At 36.3% G+C, this 8,331-nt stretch overlaps 1 pseudogene; it reads left to right on the top strand.

The window, feature by feature from the left end:
* The first annotated feature begins 323 nt into the window (after window positions 1-323).
* On the top strand, window positions 324-416 carry LOC116086740 (annotated as a pseudogene).
* The last annotated feature ends 7,915 nt before the right edge of the window (window positions 417-8,331 follow it).

Here is an 8,331-nt window from a genome sequence, read left to right as displayed (position 1 = left end):
TATATATACATATACATTTGTGTGTGTGTGTGTGTGTGAGATATAACACTAGGAATTGACAAGAGCAGCTAAGGGATCAGAATAAAGGATGAGGTTATATTCTAAACAAACCATGAATGCAAAAAGCTGATCAAAAGCTTACCATGTTAACCAAACATTCCACGATTAGGAGGCATGTCTCACTCTAAGTTGCAAAAGAAACACAGAAAGCCAAACATCACAATCATTTTGCCTTGTTCTGTCTTAAAGCATCTTACTAACACATCTACGGGAATCTGTAAACAAACAAAAAATTGCATGTGTGACATGCATAATTAGTACCATGTGTCACATGTATGTAGGTAGGTGGCAGAAATGTTATGTCTGTGCTCAGTGTTCTGACCTATGAGCATCTGAATCTTTAGGAGTCTAACATTCCCTGAAAAAGACAAAAGAGAAGAGGTTATTACTTTATTTCATTGCCACTATCAGACAACATAGTGTGGATAAATTTGTCACTAGGAGACATAGTTAGACGACATCCATGTCTCATACATTTACACCTGATAATGTTTTAAAAGTTGAGAGTGCATGTAAGTGATAAAAATGGACATTAAAATTATTTGTAACTAAAAATCAAAACAAATTTGAAGAGTATTTAATAAACCATTGTATCATAGCCATTTAATGCATCACAATATAGCAATTAGATTAACAAATTTTGTGGCACATATTTGATAAATCGAGGTTACAGGATATCAATAGTTTAAAAACTGACAGAAATAACAAGAGCTGTATAATTGTGTTCTTATTTCATGTTAATTTTTAGTTAAAAACTAAGTACATAATACATCTTTCTTCTTCCCCTTAATCTTCTCAGCTATCCCATGTGACTCTCAGCTTGTCCTTTGCAAACCCATTGCCGCCTTTTCTTGGTATTGTTTTAAACACAGAGAAACACACACAGAAATGCATAGAAGTTTATAATTGTGTAAAAACATAAATGCAATTTATGATTTAGTTTAGTGCTGCTCATATGTATATGATTTCAAGGCTGACACCTCAGGACTAATTAAGAATTTATGCACTCTTGTTCCTGAGAAGGACTGATTTTCTTTCTTTCAGAAGACTTTAGTTTTCTGTAGCTCTTTCTCCAGCAGTGGGGTCGAGTGTGATTTACCACTATTACAGCAGAAATTCTGTTGGTGGAGACCTTGTTTAGGTCATGTTTAGGCAGGTGTATTATTGAGGTTAATAGATGTAGCTTCTCGGTTATTTATAGAACAGATCACAGATTTTTCTTTTTTCATGTTCTGGATCATAGAGTCTTTCTGTTCATGCTTCCAAGTCTTAGGTGCAGATGTTATACTGTAGGCAAATCTATTCAAGATGGGCATACAAAGTCTGGCCAGCACTAAATTTGGAAAGATTGGAAAGTGATTCAGTCGTTTCACATGTCTTCTGGAACAAATTATCACTAACCAGCAGTTTAATATGAATTGTTTTTAATAGTTATGAAATCTAGAGCTTGAGTTCCAGGATTGGAGCAGTTCAATCTTCTGAGAGTTACTAAGGAAGGAGGTATTCTGTTCCTTTCCTGCAGTTTGTGTTGTTAAACCTTTAGTATCGGTTCATTTGCAGACACATTATTTCATTAACTGTACCTATCTCTCTATTCAGGTTCTCTTTTGCAGAGATAAGAGTCCTAATAATTGTGTCATCCTTAATCTAACCTATGCTAATTTTAACAACTAATATCTGAAAAGTTGCTATTTCCAGTTGTGTTTTATTCTGAGGCTCTAGGTAAATATGTGTGGATATGAGAGTATCACTGAACTCTATATAGATTCTAAAGGACTTTCTCAGGTTACTGCTAACATGAGAAATCTTAATATTTTTGCCAGATTCTAATACTTCTTGAGTTATAACAAAACATCAAACTTCATTTTTTATGTGCAGATTTTGTTTTGATTATTGTTTGAAAACAGAAAAAATATTTATTGATCAACCAAACATACATGCTAACAAAATAAGCTAGGAACTCATACACAGTTCCAGTATTATAGTATTAACAGTTACAACAAATCAGCATGACTATTAAGTTCAGTTCTGTGGTTACTATACAGAGCTTAAACTCCTAGGCAGAAAATAACAACAATTCTCTCTGTGTGTGTCTCTGGGTCTCTCTCTTTCTGTTTCTGTCTATTTCTGTCTTTTTTCTCTCTCTGTTTCTCGGTTGCTCTCTCTTTCTATTTCCGTCTTTCTGTTTTCTCTGTTCCCTCTCTTCTCTTCTCTCTCTCTCTCTCTCTCACTCTCTCTCTCTGTGTGTGTGTGTGTGTGTGTGTGTGTTTAAGTCCAGACTATCTGAGTGTTTTCTTACTAGATATTCAACACAGCTACTGTGCCTATGAACTTACCAAAAACAAAAAATGAGGATTTTAATTAACTATTTTAGTTTTTCTGCAAAGACAGGGATTCAGTATTTTCACTGAGCAAAGAAGTAAACTCTAAATCTGAGTATACAAGTCTCAATAAGAAGGGGTAAAATAAAATTTTGAGGAAATGGTAGTTGGATGATACTGTTTGAATTAATACTTTTCACTAAACAATATAACTGATGCATATATAACATGTATAGTAATATATATAATGAAGACTAGCAAACAATATTGTTATTTTATATCTTAAATAAATGATATTTTAATTAGTCTATATTCTTACATGTAAATTTGAATCCACTTAAATATTACCACTATCTAATGATTTCCTAATGATAGGCTTTAAATATTACCAATATCAATAGTTCTCTCTGGTGACTTTCTAAAGCGGGGCCAGCCAGGAGGCACAGGCATGAGGAAATGGCCAAGATCTGGGACAGGATCCTTTGTACCTCCATCTACACCTAGAAAGGAAGGTGGATCTACAACCCTCTTTTCCTTTTTCCCACAAGAAGAGAGCGTGTTTCCTGGGAGTGCTCTGACATCAGGAGTACGGAGGGATAGCTGATCCACAGCACTCTGTGCACAGGTGTTACCAGAAGAGAGCTGATTTCTCAGAAGGGCTGACACAGGCTTACAGTCCCACAGGAAGAAGAAGCTCCAACCAGAGATAGCAAGAACATCTAACACCAGAGATCAACAGATGGCAAAAGGCAAACTCAAGAATCTTACCAACAGAAACCAAGACTACTTGCCATCATCAGAACCTAGTAACCCCATCACAGCAAGTCTTGAATGCCCCAAAACACTGGAAAAGAAAGATTTGTATCTAAAATCATATTTCATGATAATAATAGAGAAATTAAAGAAGAACATGAATAACTCCCTTAAAAAATACAGGAGAACACAGTAAACAGGTTCAAGCCCTTAAAGAGGAAACACAATAATCCCTTAAAGAATTACAGGAGAACAACAGTAAACAAGTAGAAGCCCTTAAAGAGGAAATACAAAAATCCCTTAAAGAATTACAAGAAAGCACAACCAAACAAGTGAATGAATTAAACAAAACTATCCAGGACATAAAATGGAAATAGAAACAGTTAAGAAATCACAAAGAGAGACAACTCTGGTGATAGAAAACCTAGGAAAGAAGTCAGGAACCATAGATGCAAGCATGACCAACAGAATACAAGAGATAGAAGAAAGAATCTCAGGTACAGAAGATACCATAGGAAACATTGACACAACAGTCAAAGAAAATGTAAAATGCAAAAAGTTCCTAACCCAAAACATCAAGGAAATCCAGGATGTAATGAGAAGACCAAACCTAAGGATAATAGGTATAGAAGAAAGTGAAGACTTCCAACTTAAAGGACCAGTAAATATCTTCAACAAAATTATAGAATCAAACTTCCCTAACTTAAAGAAAGAGATGCCCATGAACATACAATAAGTCTATAGAACTCCAAATAGACTGGAGCAGAAAAGAAATTCCTCTGTCACATAATAGTCAAAACACCAAATGCCCAAAACAAAGAAAGAATATTAAAAGCAGTGAGGGAAAAAAGTCAAGTAACACATAAAGGCAGACCTATCAGAATTACACCAGACTTCTCACCAGAGACTATGAATGCCAGAAGATTCTGGGCAGATGTCATATAGACCCTACAAGAACACAAATGCCAGCCCAGGCTACTATACCCAGCAAAACTCCCAATCACCATAGATGGATAAACAAAAGAATAATAGTGGGAGACTTCAACACCCTACTCTCTGCAATGCACAACTCACTGAACAAACACAGACTAGCAGAAGTTATGAATCTGATGGATTTAATAGATATCTATAAAACTTTTTATCCTAAAACAAAAGGATATACCTTCTTCTCAGCACCTCATGGTACGTTCTCCAACATAGACCATATAATTGAGCATAAATCTGGCTTAAACAGATACAAGAAGATTGAAATAATTCTTTGCATCCTATCAGATCACCAGGAACAAAGGCTGCTTCCTCAATAACAACATAAACAATAGAAAGTCCACATATATGTGGAAGCTTAACAACACTCTACTCAATGATAACTTGGACAAGGAAGAAATAAAGAAAGAAGTTAAAGACTTTCTAGAGTTTAATGAAAATGAAGCCACAACATACCCAAACTTATGAGAAAAAGTGTAAGGAATCTTAAGAGGAAAACTAATAGATTAAAGTGCTTCTAAAAAGAAATTGGTGAGAGCATACACCAGCAATTTGACAGAACATCTGAAAGCACTAGAACAAAAAATAAAGCAAATTCACCAAAGAGGAGTCAACAGCAGGAAATAATCAAATTCAGGTCTGAAATCATCAAAATGGAAACAAAAATAATTATACAAAGAATCAACCAAACTAGGAGGTGGTTCTTAGAGAAAATCAACAAAATAGATAAACCCTTAGCCCGACTAATTAGTGAGCACATAGACAGTATCCTAATTAACAAGATCAGAAATGAAAAGGGAGAAATAACAGCAGACATTGAGTAAATCCAAAACATCATGAGAGTCTATTACAAAAGCCTAGACTCAAGAAAACTGCAATACCTGGATGAAATGGACAATTTTCTAGACAGATACCTGGTACCAAAGTTAAATCAAGATCAGATCAATGATCTAAACAGTCCCATATCTGCTAATGAAGTAGCAAGAGTCATTAATAATCTCCCAACCAAACAAAGCCCAGGACCAGATGGGTATAGTGCAGAGTTTTATCAGACCTTCAAAGAAGACCTAATACCAATACTCTTCAAATTTTCCACAAAATAGAAACAGAAAGTACTCTACCCAATTCGTTCTATGAAATCACAATTATTCTGATACATAAAGCACACAAAAACCTAACAAAGAAGGAAAACTTCAGACCAATTTCCCTTATGAATATTGATGCCAAAATACTCAATAAAATACTTGGAAACCAAATCCAAGAACACATCAAAATGATCATCCATCATGATTAAGTAGGCTTCAACGAAAGGATGCAGGGATGGTTCAATATACGGAAATCCATCAATGTAATTCACTATATAAACAAACTCAAAGGAAAAAAAACATATAATCAGCTCATTAGATGCTGAGAAAGCATTTGACAAAATCCAACACCCATTCATGATAACAATCTTGGAAATATAAGGAATTCAAGGCACATACTTAGATATTTTCTTTATTTACATGTAAATTTCTCCATTCCTAGTTTCCCCTCCAAAAAGCAAAGAAACAAACAAAAACAACAAAAACAAACACCTGTTGCCTCCCATTTCCCCATGCCTGCCACCCCACCCTCTCCCACTTACTCACAGACATCTATTGATCTGAGTACAGGGTCCCCAATGAAGGAGTTAGAGAAAGGACCAATGGAGCTGAGGGGTTTGCAGCTCCTTAGGATGAACAACTATGAACTAACTAGTACCCTCAGAGCTCCCAGGCTCTCAACCACCAACCAAGGACTGCACATGGAGGGCTATTTTTTTTTTTGCATGGAAGTGTTTTAGCACTGGTTTTCGGGGCCCAGGGGCAGGATTTTTAGCTCCCAGCTGACCACTCAAGCTTCAGAGTTAAAGCTCTTAAGGTGTTTACCAACTTAATAGGAACAGGAAGAAACAAGATGGGTGACTCTCTGACCAGCATTCTTCCAAATGACCTGAAGTCACCATCAGATGAGAGGCAACCTTGCCCAGAGCCGAGTTCCCTGGCATAGGGACCCTGCCCTTCATTTCTGAAGCCTCACTCTGCCTATTTGTAGTATTGGCAGGATACTGAGCCTCGAGCTCCTCCCTTGTCTCCAGGGTGAAGGAGTCTGTTTTGTATCTCCATGGCCACAATTGAAGCTTCACCCCAGGAGTGCCGATCACCAGATCACCACGAAGGGGTCTGATTGTTCTGGCAGCTTGTGTATAGTAGAGGATTGCAATTTGATCATCAAGGCACATACTTAAACATAGTAAAAGCAGTATACAGCAAACAAGTAGCCAACAGAAAACCAAATCGAGAGAAACTTGAAGCAATCTCACTAAAATTAGCTACTAGAAAAGGCTGCCCACTCTCTCCCTACCTATTAAATATTGTACTTGAAGTACTAGCCAGAGCAATTAGACAACAAAAGGAGATCAAAGGGATACATTTGGAAAGGAAGAAGTCAAATTATCACTATTTGTTGATGATATGATAATCTACTTAATTGACCCCAAAATTTTACCCAACAGCCCGAAATCTGATAAACAACTTCAGCAAAGTAGCTGGATATAAAATTAACTCAAGCAAATCAGTGTTTTTCCACAACACAAAGGATAAACTGGCTGAGAAAGAAATTAGGGAAACAACACCCTTCACAATAGTCAAAAATAATATAAAATACCTTGATGTGACTCTAAGTAAGTAAAAGATATGTATGACAAGAACTTAACAAATTCAAATAAATTGAAATCATGTAACTTTTCTCATCATAATGCAATAATTTTTTTTAAAAAGAACTTCAAGTATCTGAAGAAGGAAATCAAAGATGATCCCAGAAGATGGAAAGATCTCCAATGCTCGTGGATTGGCAGAATTAATATAATAAAAATGACCATCTTGCCGAAAGCAATCTACAGATTCAAAGCAATCCCCATCAAAATTCCAACTCAATTCTTCACAGACTTAGAAGGAGTAATTTGCTAATTCATCTGGAATAACAAAAAACCTAGGATAGTGAAAATTGTTCTCAACAGTAAAAGAACCTCTGGTGGAATTGCCATCCTGGACCTTAAACTGTACTACAGAGCAAGTGTGATAAAACTGCATGGTATTAGTACAGTGACAGGCAGATGGATCAATGGAATAGAATTGATTGAAGTCCAATAAATGAACCCACACACCTATGGTCACTTGATCTTTGACAAAGGAGCTAAAACAATCTAGTGAAAAAAAGATAGCATTTTCAACAAATGGTGCTGGCTCAAGTGGCAGTTAAAATGTAAAAGAATGCAAATCGATCCATTCCTATCTCTTTGGACAAAGCTCAACTCCAAGTGGATCAAGGACCTCCACATATAATCATATACACTGAAACTAATAGAAAGTTAAGTGGGGAAGAGCATTGAGCACGTGGTCGCAGGGGAAATTTTCCTGAACAGAACACCAATAGCTTATGCTCTAAGATCAAGAATTGACAAATGGAACCTCATAAAATTGGAAAGCTTCTGTAAGGCAAAGAACACTGTCATTAAGATAAAAAAGCAACCAACAGATTGAGAAAATATATTTACTAATCAAATATCCAATAGAGGGCTAATATCTAATAGATACAAAGAACTCAAGAAGTTAGACTCCAGAGAAACAAATAACCCTATTAAAAAATGGGGTACAGAGCTAAACAAAGAATTCTCAATTGATGAACACCGAATGGCTGAGAAGCACCTAAAGAAATGTTCAACATCCTTAGTGATCAGGGAAATGCAAATCAAAACAACCCTGAGATTCCACCTCACACCAGTTAGAATGGCTAGGATGAAAAACTCAGGTGACAGCAGATGCTGGAGAGGTTGTAGGAAAGAGGAACACTCCTTCATTTCTGGTGGAATTGCAAACTGGTACAACCATGCTGGAAATCAGTTTGGTGGTTCCTCCGGAAATTGGACATAGTACTACCAGAGGACCCAGCTATACCACTACTGGGCATAATCCTGAAGATGATCCAACATGTAATAAGGACACATGCTCCACTATGTTCATAGCAGTCTTATTTATAATAGCCAGAATCTGGAAAGAACCCAGATGTCCCTCAACAGAGGAATGGATCCAGAAAATGTGGTACATCTACACAATGAAGTACTACTCAGCTATTAAAAACAATGAATATATGAAATTCTAGGGAAATGGATGGATCTGGAGAACATTATCCT

The sequence above is a fragment of the Mastomys coucha genome, unplaced genomic scaffold (assembly GCF_008632895.1).
Source record: "Mastomys coucha isolate ucsf_1 unplaced genomic scaffold, UCSF_Mcou_1 pScaffold12, whole genome shotgun sequence".
Classification (NCBI taxonomy): Eukaryota; Metazoa; Chordata; class Mammalia; order Rodentia; family Muridae; genus Mastomys; species Mastomys coucha.
This window is presented reverse-complemented; position numbering and strand designations above follow the sequence as displayed.